Raw genomic sequence first — 10,221 nt, 5'->3', positions numbered from 1 at the left:
TTATTTGCACCAAAAATTCTTCAATATTCAGAAAAAAATCATATTAAATTTTCACGGCATTCTGAGAACTTTTGTTGGGTCTTTTTTTATTGCATGAAAAATTTAGAAAAGAGACAAAACATGGCATTTTATTTTATTTAACTAATAAAAACAGAAAACAAAAGGTAGGGACAGAAGGTAGTGCCTACTAAATTCATCAACTTCATACCTCTCAAAAATGATCCATTAATAAGGTCGACCAGGTCTTATTAACAACCACTTTTGATTAGCATGAAACCGAAGAACTTCCGTAAATCACTAAGTTACCTCAACGGGGATATGAATGTCCCCAACAATAGGCATTTCATATTTATTTTTGGCAATTGGTAGGGGTATTTGAAAACTTCCAATAGTGATTGTCGGAGACTTTTCAATAACATTAATAGCATTCACTTGGAATTGTTTCTTCGGAAAGTGCACTGTATGCTCATTACCATTGATATGAAATGTGACCTTGCTTTTATTGCAATCAATAACGGCACCTGCATATTCAAGAAGGGTCTACCAAGGATAATCGACATGTTGTCGTCCTCGGGCATCTCAAGTATAACAAAGTCAGTCAAAATAGTAACATTAGCAACCACAACGGGCACATCCTCACAAATACCGATAGGTATGGCAGTTGATTTGTCAACCACTTGCAAAGATATTTCAGTAGGTGTGGGTTTATTCAAATCAAGTCTTTTATATAAAGAGAAAGGCATAACACTAACACCAGCTCCTAAATCACATAAAGCAGTTTTCATATAATTCTTTTTGATAGAGCAAGGTATAGTTGGTATTCCCGGATCTCCAAATTTTTTAGGTACTCCATCTTTAAAAGTATAATTAGCAAGCATGGTGGAGATTTCAGTTTCCGGTATTTTTCTTTTATTAGTGATGATGTCTTTCATATACTTTGCATAAGGAGGCATTTTCAAGATATCAGTCAAGCAAGTACGCAAAAAGACTGGCCTCAGCATTTCGGCAAAGTGTTGAAATTCTTCATCATCTTTCTTTTTAGTTGACTTAGATTGAAAGGGCATAAGTTTTTGAACCTATGGTTCTCTTTCTTTACCGTGTTTTCTAGCAATGAAGTGTAACGCCCCGGACACACCCGGCAATGGTCGTTACTCCTGGTGGGATCTAGACTGGCCCCACAGATCAATACTAGTCTTTTCTGTGCACTTTGTCCTCACTCGTGCGCACCCAGGAGCAACTTCTCGGTCGGTCACCCATCCTAAAACTACTCCAAGTTGAGCACGCTTAACTTTGGATTTCTTTCTGAATGGGCTCCCGGAAAAGAAGGAATTCCTTATTGATATAAGTAGTCTATCATCCCTATTAAGCCAGGCTATCACATACACCCCCACTCAGAGGAACCGACGTCCTCGTCGGGCCACAGGAACGTTCCCTCTTGGCACATACGTCTGTGCATCCAGTCCGGTACATGTGCCATGCCGGGTGCCACGACGGGTCACTAACATCATGAACAACATAACCGTGCACCTGTCCGCAAACATCCGTGTAACCGCGAGGGTCGGCTCTGATACCAACTTGTAACGCCCCAGACACACCTACCGGTGGTCGTTACTCCTGGCAGGATCTAGACTGGCCCCACAGATCAATACTAGTCTTTTCTGCGCACTTTGTCCTCACTCGTGCGCATCCGGGAGCAACTTCCCGGTCAGTCACCCATCCTGAAACTACTCCAAGCTGAGCACGCTTAACTTTGGAGTTCTTTCCGAATGGGCTCCTGGAAAAGAAGGAACTCCTTATTGATATGAGTAGTCTATCATCCCTATTAAGCCAGGCTATCACATGAAGTCTCTTTTATCATATCTTGTATTCTTAGGTTGTGGGTTATCAAGATCAACTCGTGGTTCTATCTCAACATCATTGTTTGGTTCTTTACTATTTGGCTGACTATCTTCATGAACCTCATCATTAACTTTTTCATTGTCAAAAGGTGAGTGTTCACTACCAGGTTGAGTTTCAGCATCAAAGATAGAAACTTCATTATCATTATTAGGGGGTTTCTCTACTTCGGGTTCACTAGAAGCATGCAAAGTCCTATCATTTTTCTTTTTCCTTTTCTTTCTAGAACGACTAGGTGTAGTGGTGTTGTTCCTTTGTGAATCTTGCTCGATTCTTTTGGGGTGTCCCTCAGGATAAAGTGGTTCCTGGGTCATTTTACCTCCTCTAGTTGCAACTCTAACAGCAAAGTCATGTATATTATTATTCATTTCATCTAGCAACTCTCTTTGGGATTTAGCAACTTGTTCTAACTGGGTTTGTACCATAGAAGCATGCTTTCCAACACCTCTAACATCATTTGAGATTCTAAATAACAAGTCACTCAAGCGAGCAATCATATCAAAATTGTATTTCAGTTGTTTCATAACATTTGCATTGAAGTGATCTCGTTTTCTAATATAGTTTTCAAACTCGTAAAGGCATTGGCTAGGGTGCATATTGTGAGGATTGTCATTATCATTGAATTTCATAAGAGAATTTACCTCTACCACCTTAGGAGTTGGTGGTGTATTAAGCCTATGTATTTCTTCGATGGGAGGTAAATGTTTAACATCCTCAGCTTTAACACATTTTTTCCTTCATGGATTTCTTTGCCTCTTGCATATCTTCAGGACTGAGATAATTCTTCGGAGTGGGTTTAGGCAGTGGTTCAGGAAGAGTCCAATCATCATAATTTTTCAATATGTTATTCAATAATTCTTCAGCGTGCCCAACAGTTTGTTCCCTGAAAACACAACCAGCATAACTATCTAGGAAATCCCTAGAAGCATCGGTTAGTCCATTATAGAAGATATCAAGTATTTCATTTTTCTTAAGAGGGTGATCAGGAAAAGCATTAAGTAACTGGCAAAGCCTCGCCCAAGCTTGTGGGATACTCTTCTTTAATTTGCACGAAGTTAAATATTTCCTATAAAGTAGCTCGTTTCTTATGAGCGGGGAAATATTTTTTAGAGAAGTGATAAATCATATCCTGGGTACTACGCACACAACAAAGAGCAAGAGTATTGTGCCAAGCTTTATCATCATCCTTTAATGAGAACGGAAATAATTTAAGAATAAAGTAATAACGAGTCTTCTCGTCATGAGTAAAAAGGGTGGCTATGTCATTCAACTTAGTAAGATGTGCCACAACAGTTTCAGTTTCATAACCATGGAAAGGATCAGATTCAACCAAAGTAATTAACTCTGGGTCGATAGAGAATTCATAATCCTTATCATTAATAAAGATAGGTGAAGTAGCAAATTTAGGGTCATATTTCATTCTAGCATTTAGAGATTTTTCCTTATTCTTGCATAGTAATTTCTCTAGATCATCTATAGCCTTACAAGCAAGAATATCTCTAGTTGTCTCCTCATTCATAACATAACCTTCCGGCACCTTAGGAAATTAAAATCTAGGAGGGCTAGTTCTAGCGGGTGTTTCAGGAGTTTCAGTTTCAAGCTCATCATCAGATTCAACAACATCATGTTGTCTAACTCTAGCAATTTGTTCATCAAAAAAATCACCAAGTGGCACATCATTCTCATCAAGCAAGGTACTAGCATCATCATAAATATCATTCATAGCAGAAGTAGCATCATCAATAACTTGCGACATATCAGGATTAATATCATGTGGTGGTGTTGCAAGTTTACTTATAACAGAGGGTGAATCTAAAGGAGAACTGGATGGCAGTTCCTTACCTCCCCTCGTCTTAGAGGGAGAAATCTTAGTCTTAGCATCCTTCAGATTCTTCATAGTGATAAATTGATAATAATACCAATTGACTCAACAAATATAGCTATGCTCCCCGGCAATGGCGCCAGAAAAGGGTCTTGATAACCCACAAGTATAGGGGATCGCAACAGTTTTCCAGGGTAGAGTATTCAACCCAAATTTATAGATTCGACACTGCTAGCTCTTGACCATGCATTGGTTTTCCCTTGAAGTGGGAAAGGGTGATGCAGCAAAGTAGCGTAAGTATTTCCCTCGTTTTTGAGAACCAAGGTATAAATCCAGTAGGAGACAACGCATAAGTCACCTAGTACCTGCGCAAACAATCAAGAACCTTGCAACCAACACGATAAAGGGTTGTCAATCCCTTCACAGCCACTCGCAAAAGTAAGATCTAATATAGAAAGTAAAGTAAATATTTTTGGTATTTTTTCGCATAGATTGGAAAGTAGAAATTGCAAAATAGTAAACGAGATGCAATGTAAATAAAAGAGATGTAATATAATAGGAAAGAGACCCGGGGGCCATAGGTTTCACTAGTGGCTTCTCTCAAGATAGCATGTATTACGGTGGGTGAACAAATTACTGTCGAGGAATTGATAGAAAAGCACATAGTTATGAAGATCTAAGGCAATGATCATGAATATAGGCATCATGTCCGTGTCAGGTAGACCGAAACGATTCTGCATCTACTACTATTACTCCACACATCGGTCGCTATCCAGCATGCATCTAGAGTATTAAGTTCATAAGAACGGAGTAACGCATTAAGCAAGATGACATGACGTAGAGGGATAAACTCAAGCAATACGATATAAACCCCATCTTTTTATCCTTGATGGCAACAATACAATACGTGCCTTGTTGCCCCTACTGTCACTGGGAAAGGACACCGCAAGATTGAACCCAAACCTAAGCACTTCTCCCATTGCAAGAAAAATCAATCTAGTAGGCCAAACTAAACCGATAATTCGAAGAGACTTGCAAAGATATCAAATCATGCATATAAGAATTCAGAGAAGAACCAAATAATATTCATAGATAATCTTGTTCATAAATCCACAATTCATCGGATCTCGGCAAACACACCGCAAAAGAGTATTACATCGAATAGATCTCCAAGAACATCGAGGAGAACTTTGTATTGAGTATCAAAGAGAGAGAAGAAGCCATCTAGCTAATAACTATGGACCCGAAGGTCTGTGGTAAACTACTCACGCTTCATCGGAGAGGCAATGGTGTTGATGTAGAAGCCCTCCATGATCGATTCCCCCTTCGGCAGATCACCGGAAAAGGCCACAAGATGGGATATCACTGATACAGAAGGTTGCGGCGGTGGAAAAGTGGTTTCGTGGCTCTACCTAATGTTTCTAGGGTATAAGAGTATATATAGGCAAAAGAAGTACTCAGTGGAGCTACGAGGGGCCCATGAGGGTAGGGGCACGCATACCCCCCTGAGCACGCCCTCCTGCATCATGGCTTCCTCCTGGAGTTCTAGACTTCGACTCCAAGTCTTTTGGATTGCTTTCGGTCCAAGAAAGATCCTCGTGAAGGTTTCATTCCGTTTGGTATTCCTTTTCTGCAAAACCCTAAAATAGGCAAAAAAACAGAAACTGGCACTGGGCCTCCGGTTAATAGGTTAGTCCCAAAAATAATACAAAAGAGCATATTAAAGCCCATTAAACATCCAAAACAGATAATATAATAGCACGGAACAATAAAAAATTTAGATACGTTGGAGACGTATCAAGCATCCCCAAGCTTAATTCCTGCTTGTCCTCGAGTAGGTAAATGATAAAAACAGAATTTTTGATGTGGAATGCGACCTAACATAATTATCAATGTAATTTTCTTTATTGTGGCATGAATGTTCAGATCTGAAAGATTCAAGACAAAATTTTAATATTGACATAAAAATAATAATACTTCAAGCATACTAACAAACTAATCATGTCTTCTCAAAATTACATGGCCAAAGGAAGTTCATCCCTACAAAATCATATAGTTTGGCTATGCTCCATCTTTGTCACACAAAATATTCAAATCATGCACAACCCCGGTTTCAGCCAAGCAATTGTTTCATACTTTAGTATTCTCAAACGTTTTCAACTTTCACCCAATACATGAGCGTGAACCATGGACATAGCACTATAGGTGGAATAGAATGGTGCTTGTGTAGAAGACAAAAAGGAGGAAGATGGTCTCACATCAACTAGGCATATTAATGGGCTATGGAGATGCTCATCAATAGATATCAATGTGAGTGAGTAGGGATTGCCATGCAACGGATGCACTAGAGCTATAAATGTATGAAAGCTCAACAAAAGAAACTAAGTGGGTGTGCATCCAAGTTGCTTGCTCATAAAGACCTAGGGCATTTTGAGGAAGCCCATCATTGGAATATACAAGCCAAGTTCTATAACGAAAATTCCCACTAGTATATGAAAGTGACAAAATAAGAGACTCTCTATCATGAAGATCATGGAGCTACTTTGAAGCACAAGTGTGGAAAAGGGTAGTAGCATTGTCCCTTCTCTCTCTTTTTTGGCTTATTTGGCCTCTTTTTTTTCATTGGCTTCTTTGGCCTCTCTTTTTTCCTCACACGGGACAATGCTCTAATAATGATAATCATCACACTTCTATTTATTTACACCTTAAGGATTACAACTCGATACTTAGAACAAAATATGACTCTATATGAATGCCTCCGGCGGTGTACCGGGATGTGCAATGAATCAAGAGTGACATGTATGAAAAAATTATGAATGGTGGCTTTGCCACAAATACGATATCAACTACATGATCATGCAAGGCAATATGACAATGATGGAGCGTGTCATAATAAACGAAATGGTGGAAAGTTGCATGGCAATATATCTTGGAATGGCTATGGAAATGCCATAATAAGTATGTATGGTGGCTGTTTTGAGGAAGGTAAATGGTGGGTTTATGGTACCGACGAAAGTTGTGCGGTACTGGAGAGGCTAGCAACGGTGGAAGGGTGAGAGTGCGTATAATCCATGGACTCAACATTAGTTATAAAGAACTCACATACTTATTTCAAAAATCTACAAGTCATCAAAACTAAGCACTACGCGCATGCTCCTAGGGGAAGGGTTGGTAGGAGTTAACCATCACGCGATCCCGACCTCCACACATAAGGAAGACAATCAAAGAAACACCTCATGCTTCAAATTTGTTACACAACGGTTACCATACGTGCATGCTATGGGACTTGCAAACCTCAACACAAGTATTTCTCAAATTCACAATTACTCTACTAGCATGACTCTAATATCTCCATCCTCATATCTCAAAACAATCATCAAGCATCAAACTTCTCATAGTATTCAACGCACTTTAAATGAAAGTTTTTATTATACCCATCTTGGATGCCGGTCATATTAGGACTAGTTTTATAGCCAAAGCAAATTACCATGCTGTTCTAAAAGACTCTCAAAATAATATAAGTGAAGCATGAGGGATCAATAATTTCTATAAAAATAAAACCACCACCGTGCTCTAAAAAGATATAAGTGAAGCACTAGAACAAAATTATCTAGCTCAAAAGATATAAGTGGAGCACATAGAGTATTCTAATAAATTCCGATTCATGCATGTCTCTCCCAAAAGGTGTGTACAGCAAGGATGATTGTGGTAAACTAAAAAGCAAAGACTCAAATCATACAAGACGCTCCAAGCAAAACACATATCATGTGGTGAATAAAAATATAGCCTCAAGTAAAGTTACCGATAGACGAAGACGAAAGAGGGGATGCCTTCCGGTGCATCCCCAAGCTTAGACTTTTGGTTGTCCTTAAATTTTACCTTGGGGTGCCTTGGGCATCCCCAAACTTAGGCTCTTGCCACTCCTTATTCCAAAATCCATCAAATCTTTACCCAAAAACTTGAAAACTTCACAACACAAAACTTCAACAGAAAACCACCACTTTAAGGTACTGTAATTAACTCATTCTTTATTTATATTGGTGTTAAACCTACTATATTCCAACTTCTCTATGGTTCATACCCCCCGATACTACTCATAGATTCATCAAAATAACCAAACAACACACGAAAAACAGAATCTATCAAAAACAGAGCAGTTTGTAGAAATCTGTAACTTTCGAATACTTCTGTAACTCCAACAATTCTGAGATAAACTTCTGTACATGAGGAATTTGTCAATTAATCATCTGCAAAAAGAATCAACCTAGAATCAATCTCCAGTAAAAAAATGACAGCCAATCTCGTGAGCACAAAAGTTTTTTTTACAGCAAGATCGCAAAGACTTCACCCAAGTCTTCCCAAAGGTTCTACTTATCACAAACACTAATTAAAACATAAAACCACATCTAAATAGAATATAGATGAATTATTTGTTACTAAACAGGAGCAAAAACCGAAGAACAAAAATAAAATTGGGTTGCCTCCCAACAAGCGCTATCGTTTAACACCCCTAGCTGGGCATAAAAACAAGAATAGATCTAGGTATTGCCATCTTTGGTATGCAATCCATAAGTGGATGTCATAATAGATTCATAAGGCAATTTAATTTTCCTCCTAGGAAAGTGCTCCATGCCTTTCCTTAACAGAAATTCAAATCTAATATTTCCTTCTTTCATGTCAATAATTGCACCTATCGTTCTAAGGAAAGGTCTACCAAGAATAATAGGACATGTAGGATTGCAATCTATATCAAGAACAATGAAATCTACGGGCACATAATTCCTATTTGCAACAATAAGAACATCATTAATCCTTCACATAGGTTTCTTAATGGTGGAATCCGCAAGATGCAAATTTTGAGAACAATCGTCAAATTCACGGAAACCTAGCACATCACATAAGGTTTTTGGAATCATGGAAACACTAGCACCCAAACCACACAAAGCATAGCATTCATAATCTTTAATCTTAATTTTAATAGTAGGTTCCCAATCATCATAAAGTTTTCTAGGGATAGAAATGTAGCGACCCGACCCGAATGGATCAAGTCTCTGTGCTTAAGTGTCATCCCTGGATCGGTATGCTGACACACATAGTACTCAAGGATTTATAACAGAGGTAAATCACATGTATAAAGTAACGTAAATACTATTACCTCAATCCATATAGCGGAAGTAACAAAGGTTCTGGATTCCCACCAACACCAACGGCAAAGTTGAGTGTAGAAATCGTAACCTTAACGTATCACTTACTCGTCGAAAGAATCCTGCAACATGAGACATTGCAGCCACAAAGGGTCAGTACATTGAATGTACTGGCAAATTCACACCATGGGATAATGATGAATAATAGCTATCACTACATGCATATATGGCTGGTGGAAAAGCTCTATGGTTATAATGTTTTTGCAAAAAGCCAATTTTTCCCTACATCAAAGGAATATATTTTATTACACTACAAAGTTTGTTGAAAACATTGAGAAGGTTCCTCCAACTCAATCCCAAATTAATAATCATCAACCCAACAATTGATTAAGTAAAGTGATTAGATCAATATGATAATCCAAGTACCAGAGACTCAAGATGTCCATAACCGGGGACACAGCTAATCATGACTAGTTTGTACACTCTGCAGAGGTTTGCGCACTTTTCCCCACAAGACTCGATCTCCTCCGTTTGATTTCTCGCACTACATGGTGTTTGAGAAACGGATGACCGAGACACAATCTTTCAGAAGCATTTACTCTCTACTCCGGGCAGACCAGTACACCTACAATCCCCCTACATCTGCTAGTCCACCTCTTCAAGAGCTCACGTAACTTACTCAACTATGCCAGAGCCCATAATGGCTTGTGGCTGCACACGAAAGTTTCTAGCATGAATAATCTTATGATCCCTTTGAGCCTGGGTGGCATTCCATAGGGTGATCACACGGGTCCTCCGGGATCCCCTTGGGAAAACACTGGCTTCTCCAGGTGCCCAGGCAAACCACTGGGTACTCCAGGGTGCCCCTACCATTCCACCCAGATGTGTATTTAAGTAGCCACCTTATGTTGAACCATTAATTAACAATCTCACATCTGTCATGGATACACTCAAACCTAATCCACGTCTACGAGCATAGCATAGCAATATAAGCATAACGTAGAAGTAACTCCCAAGGGTTTGATATAAAGGACAATGGGTTCTACCTCATCAACTACTTCCCAATACCCACATGTTATAAATCCTACCCATGCAATGTTTGGGGGTGAAACTAATGCATAAAAACTAGGTATGAAAGGGATATGATCAAAGTGTGAACTTGCCTCGTACTATTGATGAAGATGATTCGCACTCATAACTCCTGATAGTTCTATTCGTCACACTCCGGTCAATCTATCAGAGCAAGCAATAGTAACCACACATAATCAATCACTCAAAAGATCAGAAAAAACGAAGAAGACAATTTGGAAAACATCAAAACCAAACAAATAACTCTTGCAACATAAAACAATTTCTAAC

This window comes from Triticum urartu, chromosome 3A, assembly GCF_056163025.1.
Source record: "Triticum urartu cultivar PI428250 chromosome 3A, HENAU_Tu73, whole genome shotgun sequence".
In the NCBI taxonomy this organism is placed as follows: domain Eukaryota; kingdom Viridiplantae; phylum Streptophyta; class Magnoliopsida; order Poales; family Poaceae; genus Triticum; species Triticum urartu.
This window is presented reverse-complemented; position numbering follows the sequence as displayed.